Source organism: Vitis riparia, unplaced genomic scaffold, assembly GCF_004353265.1.
Source record: "Vitis riparia cultivar Riparia Gloire de Montpellier isolate 1030 unplaced genomic scaffold, EGFV_Vit.rip_1.0 scaffold731_pilon_pilon, whole genome shotgun sequence".
Taxonomy (NCBI): Eukaryota; Viridiplantae; Streptophyta; class Magnoliopsida; order Vitales; family Vitaceae; genus Vitis; species Vitis riparia.
The window spans coordinates 7787-15049 of NW_023269756.1; the positions used below are offsets into that span (position 1 = coordinate 7787).

The following is a 7263-nucleotide window of genomic DNA, read 5'->3' on the forward strand; positions in this document are numbered from 1 at the left end:
TTTGATTTAATATTAATAAAGAAAAAAAAAAAGAAAGCAACGTGTCACATCTAGATGCTTCCCTCGTGAATAGTAGGTGAAATTCCAGGTTTCAGCTCTAGCATATAATTATCCTTTTTTAATAGAGGTTCTTCCGTTGGTAGAGCTTCCCAGATTAATGTATTCTTTGATTCTTAAAAAGTAGGAAATAAAATAAAAAATAAAAAAATCAAGAAAAATGGTTTTTAGTTTTTCAGATGTTTGATTTACCATGAAAAAAAATTAAATATAATTAAATTAGTTAGAAATTTATATCTTTTTAAATTATTTAATCTCTAGATAAAATAAATTTAAAATTTTAAAATAATTTATTAATTTCATATCAAAAATTATTTTCTTTATCTTTTTTTATTATTTTATTTTATTTGTATTTCCCTTAAATTTTTTGAAACCAAATATAATGTGAAGATTTTTGAAAAGAATATTTAGTAAGATGTTTTAAAAAATAATTTTTTAAAATAAAAAACAAAAAAACTGAGAAAATTGAGAGGTGGAAGGAAAGAAAAAGTTAAGAAAAATAAAAAAGGATTCAAATTTAATAAATTATTTTTAAATACTTTTTCAAACCCATTTCACTTATTCTCCTCCATTATACAAAGATTCAAAAATTTTAAAATATATAAATTTTAATCAATTTTAACTATATTTGATTTATTTTTCATATTTTCCATAATGAATATAATTTAAGAAAACTATTTTCCTTAATATTTTTTTTTTCAATACTTTTTGGGAATCAACAGTCTTAGGGCTCGTTTGATGGTGTTTTTCAAAATTTGTTTTTAGAAGTTGTTTCTAAAATAGAGAACAAAAAACAATTTTTTAGAATATTTTTAAAACAAGAATATTTAGTAAGATGTTTTAAAAAATAATTTTTTAAAATAAAAAACAAAAAACTTGTTTGGATGAAAGAATTTGTATTGTTTTTAAAAATAATGTTTTACTTTTATTTTATAAATTTAATTTATAATAATATGAAATCAAATTCAAGTTAAGTCTTATTAAAAATAAAAATTAATCTAGATAAATAAAATTTTTTAATTATGAAACAAATTTTTTTTATCAAAAATTATTAATAAAAATAATTTTACTATTCATTTTTAATAGAAGTCAAATGAATACTTTAATTATTATTTTTTAATTTCTTGTTTGATCGTAATTTCTTATATTTTTTTCTAAGAAATTGTTTTTGAAGAACCAAAAAAAGATTTTTAATGTTTTATAAAAATAAGGATATTTGGCAAGTTGCTTCTATAAAAAAGGATTTTAAAAATAAAAAATAAAAAATAAAAAGACTTGTTTGGATAAATTGTTTTCATTTTTAAATTTGTTTTGATTTTGTAAAAACATTTTAAATTCAATTTATATAATATTACTTAATTAAATTTAATTGAAGTCTTATTGAAAATGAAAATATTTTTTTAATTATAAATAAATTAAAATATATATAGTTTTTAGTAAACAAAAATAGTAAAATTATAATAAATTATAGATTTTATTTTTAATAAAAAATATATTATTTTATTATATATTAGAAAAAAATTATATTTTATTATATTCATAAATTTCTAGTATTAATAAGTTTATTATTTTAATTTTAAATTATTTTTAAAAATTAATAGACTTGTTAACAAATCCAAAGTATTAAGACTTGATTAATTTGAAGTTAATTTACCTAACAAAAAAAATGGAAAAATAATAATTCTATGTAAAAAAGAAATAATAGAAGAAATGTTTTTCTATTTTTTAAAATAAATGAAAACAACTTTTACTTATTTTCTAAAAATTGTTTTATATTTTATTTTATTTTAAAAAATTAGAAACATAAAACAATAATCAAATAGTATTATAATTTTTAAAACTGTTATAAAAAACTTTGCTGTCTTTAGGGACAAAAATCTGGTAAAATGTATATTATGTTGAAATGATATAATATATATATATATATATTATATATATATATATATATATATATCTGGGGAGTGGGCACCAAAGTGGCGTGGAAGCCACTGCCAGGAAGCGTGAGCAAGAGAAATGGAGAGGCGGTGGTGGGTCGTGGGTTCCCGTTCTCCATGACGGAAAGCCCGCATTTTGAGCCTCCAAACCCGCTCCGATCTGTATCAAATTTTGAGAGGGAGTTCAATTCGTGGAGATGAGCATCACTACGGAGTCGGATTCCGAATCCAATGGTTGGATTTTCGGATTTTGGTAGGGTGATTTATTCCCGAAATTTTTATTTAATATTTTCTCGGAGAAGAATTTGTGGATGTTGTTAAACACTAGATCTACTTATCATTGTGATGGATGGTTGAGGTTTTATATGTACGATTATTCTTTTAATTTGTTGTTGAATATATGAATATTTGGATGGATTTTAGTGGGAATAATGGTAGAGTAAAATTTAGAAATTAGTTGTTGATGACATAATTTACATGAATTAAAGAGGGATATTTGTATGAAATATTGGAATTATTTAGATTGTCTTTGGAAGAAGAAATGAAAATTTTGGGTGATTATTTTGATATAGATTAGTGTTGAAACTTGAAACAAAGAAAATTATCTTTAGAAAAATGAAATAGTGATAATTTAAATTGTAGAAAATCTAATTTTATTGCATGTTTAAATTGAAAAAAAAAATGTTGGATGTTGTTACATATTTACCATGTTTATTTTATATTATTAAGTATAATTATCTGAGCTGAGGATTGGACAATGGTTATATATTACATTGATTGTGTAGTAGGAAAGATAAAGTAATGGTTGTGTGAATTGGAAAGGAGAATGATAAGAGGCGAAGACGGCAAAAATGAAAAGAAAAATGAGAAATGAAAGGACTCAGAGAGAGAAAATTAAGAAGGGAGTGAGATCCTTGGTGTGAAAGATACAAAAGTTTACTTGGGAAGACTTCGAATAGAGAGTATATTTAGGTACAAATGTGCATCCTTTGGTGAAAGCTCGCTTAATTGTGTGTGGGTATTTGTATCATGTTTGCATTTGGGAGTAGGATTTGTATTAATTAATTGAAGGACATCAATTGTATGTTGAGCGTATTATTAGAGACTAAAATGATTTATTTATTTATAAACTTAGAAATGTTTGATATGCTATAAACATGATTGAATAAGAAAAATGATAATTTTGATTGGTTTAATTTTAGAGGGTTTCATTTAATGCATATAATGTAAATATAATAGTATATTCAGGCATGTGATGGTGTTATATTCACCTAAAATATTTAACCCATTGGATGGGAGACATTCTACTGAGCAAGGTGGAAATGCTCACCCCTTCATTTTCTAAAAAATTTTAGATGCAGATATAGTTTATTAGGAACTACAAGAAGATTAAGGAGTATTCTAGAAAGTCCCCAAAAGTAAAGGAGCCATAGTAGTAATTGTTTTTAATTTATATTACCTCTTTGACATGTATTACTTTGAGTTATATTGATTTTAAAACTTAAATTATATTTTGTTAATTCATAAAACATCTTTGGTAATATTTTTGACTTAGAGAGTATTGTGAATATTTGGGTAATTATCTTGGGTGGTAAGGTGATTAGTAGACTTATTATACTTGTGAGCAGGTGATGATTGGTTTGAAAAAAAAGAAAAAAATTATATTGTAAATCTTAGTTTCATAAATTTATTTGGGATTAGATGTCAATTTATTTAAAAAAAAAATTAGGTTATTAGGATTGATTGTCTCCTTGGATAGGAGTAACTCTTAGGGACAAACCTTTGGCCTGGGGTCACGGATCAGATTCTAAGTCATTGGGAATTTGGGCCATGATAGAATTTAAGCTCAAATACCAAGATCAATATTCTTGGCCAGATACCCTAATGCTGGCAGAGCTGAACAGGATTGGTAAGGATTGTTGGGAGAGGTGGAATAACCATCCGAAGCTTGGTGTCAACAAAGTGAACTTCTCCCAAGAGGAAGATGACACCATCATCCGCATCCAACAAATGTCATTTCATTTTTTATGTAGCACACGATCATTATTAGTTTCTATTTAAGTTCATCATTAGTTTCTATTTTTTAAGTCCATTATTAATTTCTATTTTATGTTCATTATTATTTTCCTATTTCAATTATCTCCTTTATTTTTGCATTATAAATATTATTGTAATATAATTTTTTAGAATTATTCCTTAATTTTCAGATTATATTGTGATATTTGTATTTGTTGTTCAGTGTTTTTTCATTTTGTTTCGAAACAAATCTTCTGCTGCACTATTTTATTTTATTTTATTTTGTTAATCAGTAAAAATATGTGGATTAGGAATCCAACAATCATGAATAAATAATGAGAATCATCCTCATATTTTTCCATTATGATGTGATGTGATATGATATGATATGATAGTGTGGTGATCAATTTGAGTTTTGAGGTAGTTCTTGTGTTGTGTTGCAGGTGAGCATGTATAGCAGAAAATCATCTTCCTGGGCTAAACACTAATGCTATCAAGAACCATTGGAACAACCATTTGAAGAAGAGGCTTGCGATTACAAGTTACCTTGAGCAACAATTCTCTACCATGAGCGGGACCTTCCCACAGATGATGAGACCAGTGATCACTCTCATTATCCCTAATTTCAAAGATATGATATGATAGTGTGGTGATCAATTTGACTTTTGAGGTAGGAATTGTTGTGTTGTGTTGCAGGTGAGCATTTATTGCAAAAAATCATCTTCCAAGGCTAAACACTAATGCTATCAAGAACCGCTGGAACGACCATTTGAAGAATAGGCTTGCAATTACAAGGTACCTTGAGCAACACCTTCTCTACCATAAGCGGGACCTTCCCACAGATGATGAGACTAGTGATCACTCTCATTATCCCTAATTTCAAAGACATGTACTTGGGACTTCGTAAGGCATGTACTTAGGATTCTCATTATCCCTAATTTGGAAGATATATGTACTTAGTACTGTCATTTATCCTTAATTTGGCGATTTCTTTAGCTGGTCATGTGTTAAGGAATTGAACTAATTGCATTTGGATCAACATAGGGAATCAAAAAAGCTAGCTCGGTCATCAATGCCTCAAGGTCATCTCCTTGGACAGAGTGATCGCTAGTCTCATCATCCAGGAGAAGATGTGCTCAAAGTAGAGAAGGTATCACTTAAGGTCACTTGTAGTCGCAGGCCTCTTCTTCAAGTGGTTGTTCCAGCGGTTCTTGATAGCATTAGCAAATCGGCAAGGAAGATGATATTTTGCCATAGATGCCCAGTTGCAACACAACATAGGAAGTCCTACCATAGACTCAAGGTGTGTTTTGTATTATGCTGATCAGGGTTTGTAGGTTGATTTATGAGTATTGAGCAGTATTCTCATATGATGATAGTGCTAATTCCTCTCATCATCTACTGCATCAACTCCATTCTCCAATTTTCTTACTTCAACTCTTTTGAAATGACCTTTAATCACATAATTCAACCTTGGAGTATACATGTTCTAAATCTTTTTAATTAATTAGGTTTTATTTTTCTTGTCTAAAAATTAAAAGGACTAATACAGCATAACTAATTAAGATAAAGTCAACTAGTTTACACATCTACAATCCAATCTCCCACACCAAGATTTTGAAATGATCAAGTCTAGGCCCTAGGGCAGGCTATTTCAGTTGCCTTGCACAAAGCTGGCACTAAGAGACAATAATATTATTCCACAGTGAGATCATGATTAAGAGAAAGAAATAAGCAAGAAAATAGAATTTTGATAATAATCTATATTAATAGATATTTAAAGGATAAAATAATTCCTAAATAAAAGAGTAAGCTTTATTTTTAAAATATTGAGGGTTTGTATGTTAACAGCTATAAAAATAGTTTATGTTTTTTAGAATAAAAAAAATGAGAAAATATGTTTGAAAATTAAAAAATAAGTTTTCTGTTTTCAAAAATATACATAACATATGTTTTGAGGGCATTTTTTTTTAATTATTTTCGATTAGTTTAAAAGATAATTATATAAATATGATGAATGATTAAAAAATACAATATTACAAATAAAGGTTATATTTAAAAATATAGAAAAGAGGTTTCAAATGTTTGAGTCCCATTGGGTCATAATTTTTTAAACTTGCTTTTAAAAATTATTTTTAAGTTAAAGAACAAAAAACAATTTTACAATGTTTTATAAAAATAAGAGTGTTTGACAAATTGTTTATAAAAATAATATTTAAAAATAAAAACAAGAACTTATTTGGATAAGTTGTTTTTGAAAATAATTTTTTTTTTTAGTTTTATAAAAACATTATAAATTTAATATATATATATATATATATATATATATATATATATATATATATATATATAATATAAATTTAATTTAATCTAGGTCTTATTAAAGATGAAAATAGTTTTGTAATTATAAATAAATTAAAAAATAAGTTTTAGTAAAATATGAATAATAATATTATAATAAAATCATAAATTATATTTTTATAAAAATATATATTATTTTAGTATATGTTAGAAACATAAGGATAAAATTTTTTGATTAAAAATGAAAATAGAATTTTGATAATAATCAATATTAATATATATTTAAAGGATAAAATAATTTCTAAATAAAAAAATAAGCTTTACTTTTAAAATATTAGGGTTTGTATGTTAACAGCTATAAAAAAAATACTTATTTTAAGAATGTGGATCTTTCAATCCAAAGGTTGAAATATTTTTTTTGTGCAACTTGTTAATTTGGTGAAAGATTGATGTTCATTGTAAATTTCATTAATTGGATGAGGTTGATTTGAAGGAGGGAGTAGCTTTTTGTTTTCTCTTCTTTTTTTGGTACTTCTTGACCGATGTTGTATATATTATGTGTACTTTGGTGCGTCATTTTTAGTGATTTTTAATACTAATCTCATTTATTGATAAAAATAAATAAAAATAAAGGGCATGCATATCATGAATTTTATTTTATATTTAATTTAAATATTTTAAATTTAAAGTAAACTTTTTAATTTAATATTAAAATTTAGTAAATAAAATAGAATTAATAGAAATTATTTGATTTAATATTAATAAAGAAAAAAAAAAAGGCAACGTGTCACATCTAGATGCTTCCCTTGTGAATAGTAGGTGAAATCCCAAGTTTCAGCTCTAGCATATAATTATCCTTTTTGAATAGAGGTTCTTCCGCCATGTTTGGTAGAGCTTCCTAGATTAATGTATTCTTTGATTCTTGAAAAGTAGGGAAAAAAAAAAATCAAGAAAA

The 7263-nt window shown here is 25.3% G+C and overlaps 1 long non-coding RNA gene across 1 annotated transcript; it reads left to right on the forward strand.

Moving 5' to 3' along the window:
* Positions 1-2026: 2026 nt before the first annotated feature.
* LOC117910403 lies at positions 2027-5501 on the forward strand. Its single transcript, XR_004650661.1, has 2 exons — positions 2027-2244; positions 4451-5501. It is a non-coding gene; the product is annotated as an uncharacterized LOC117910403 (long non-coding RNA).
* Positions 5502-7263: the final 1762 nt, after the last annotated feature.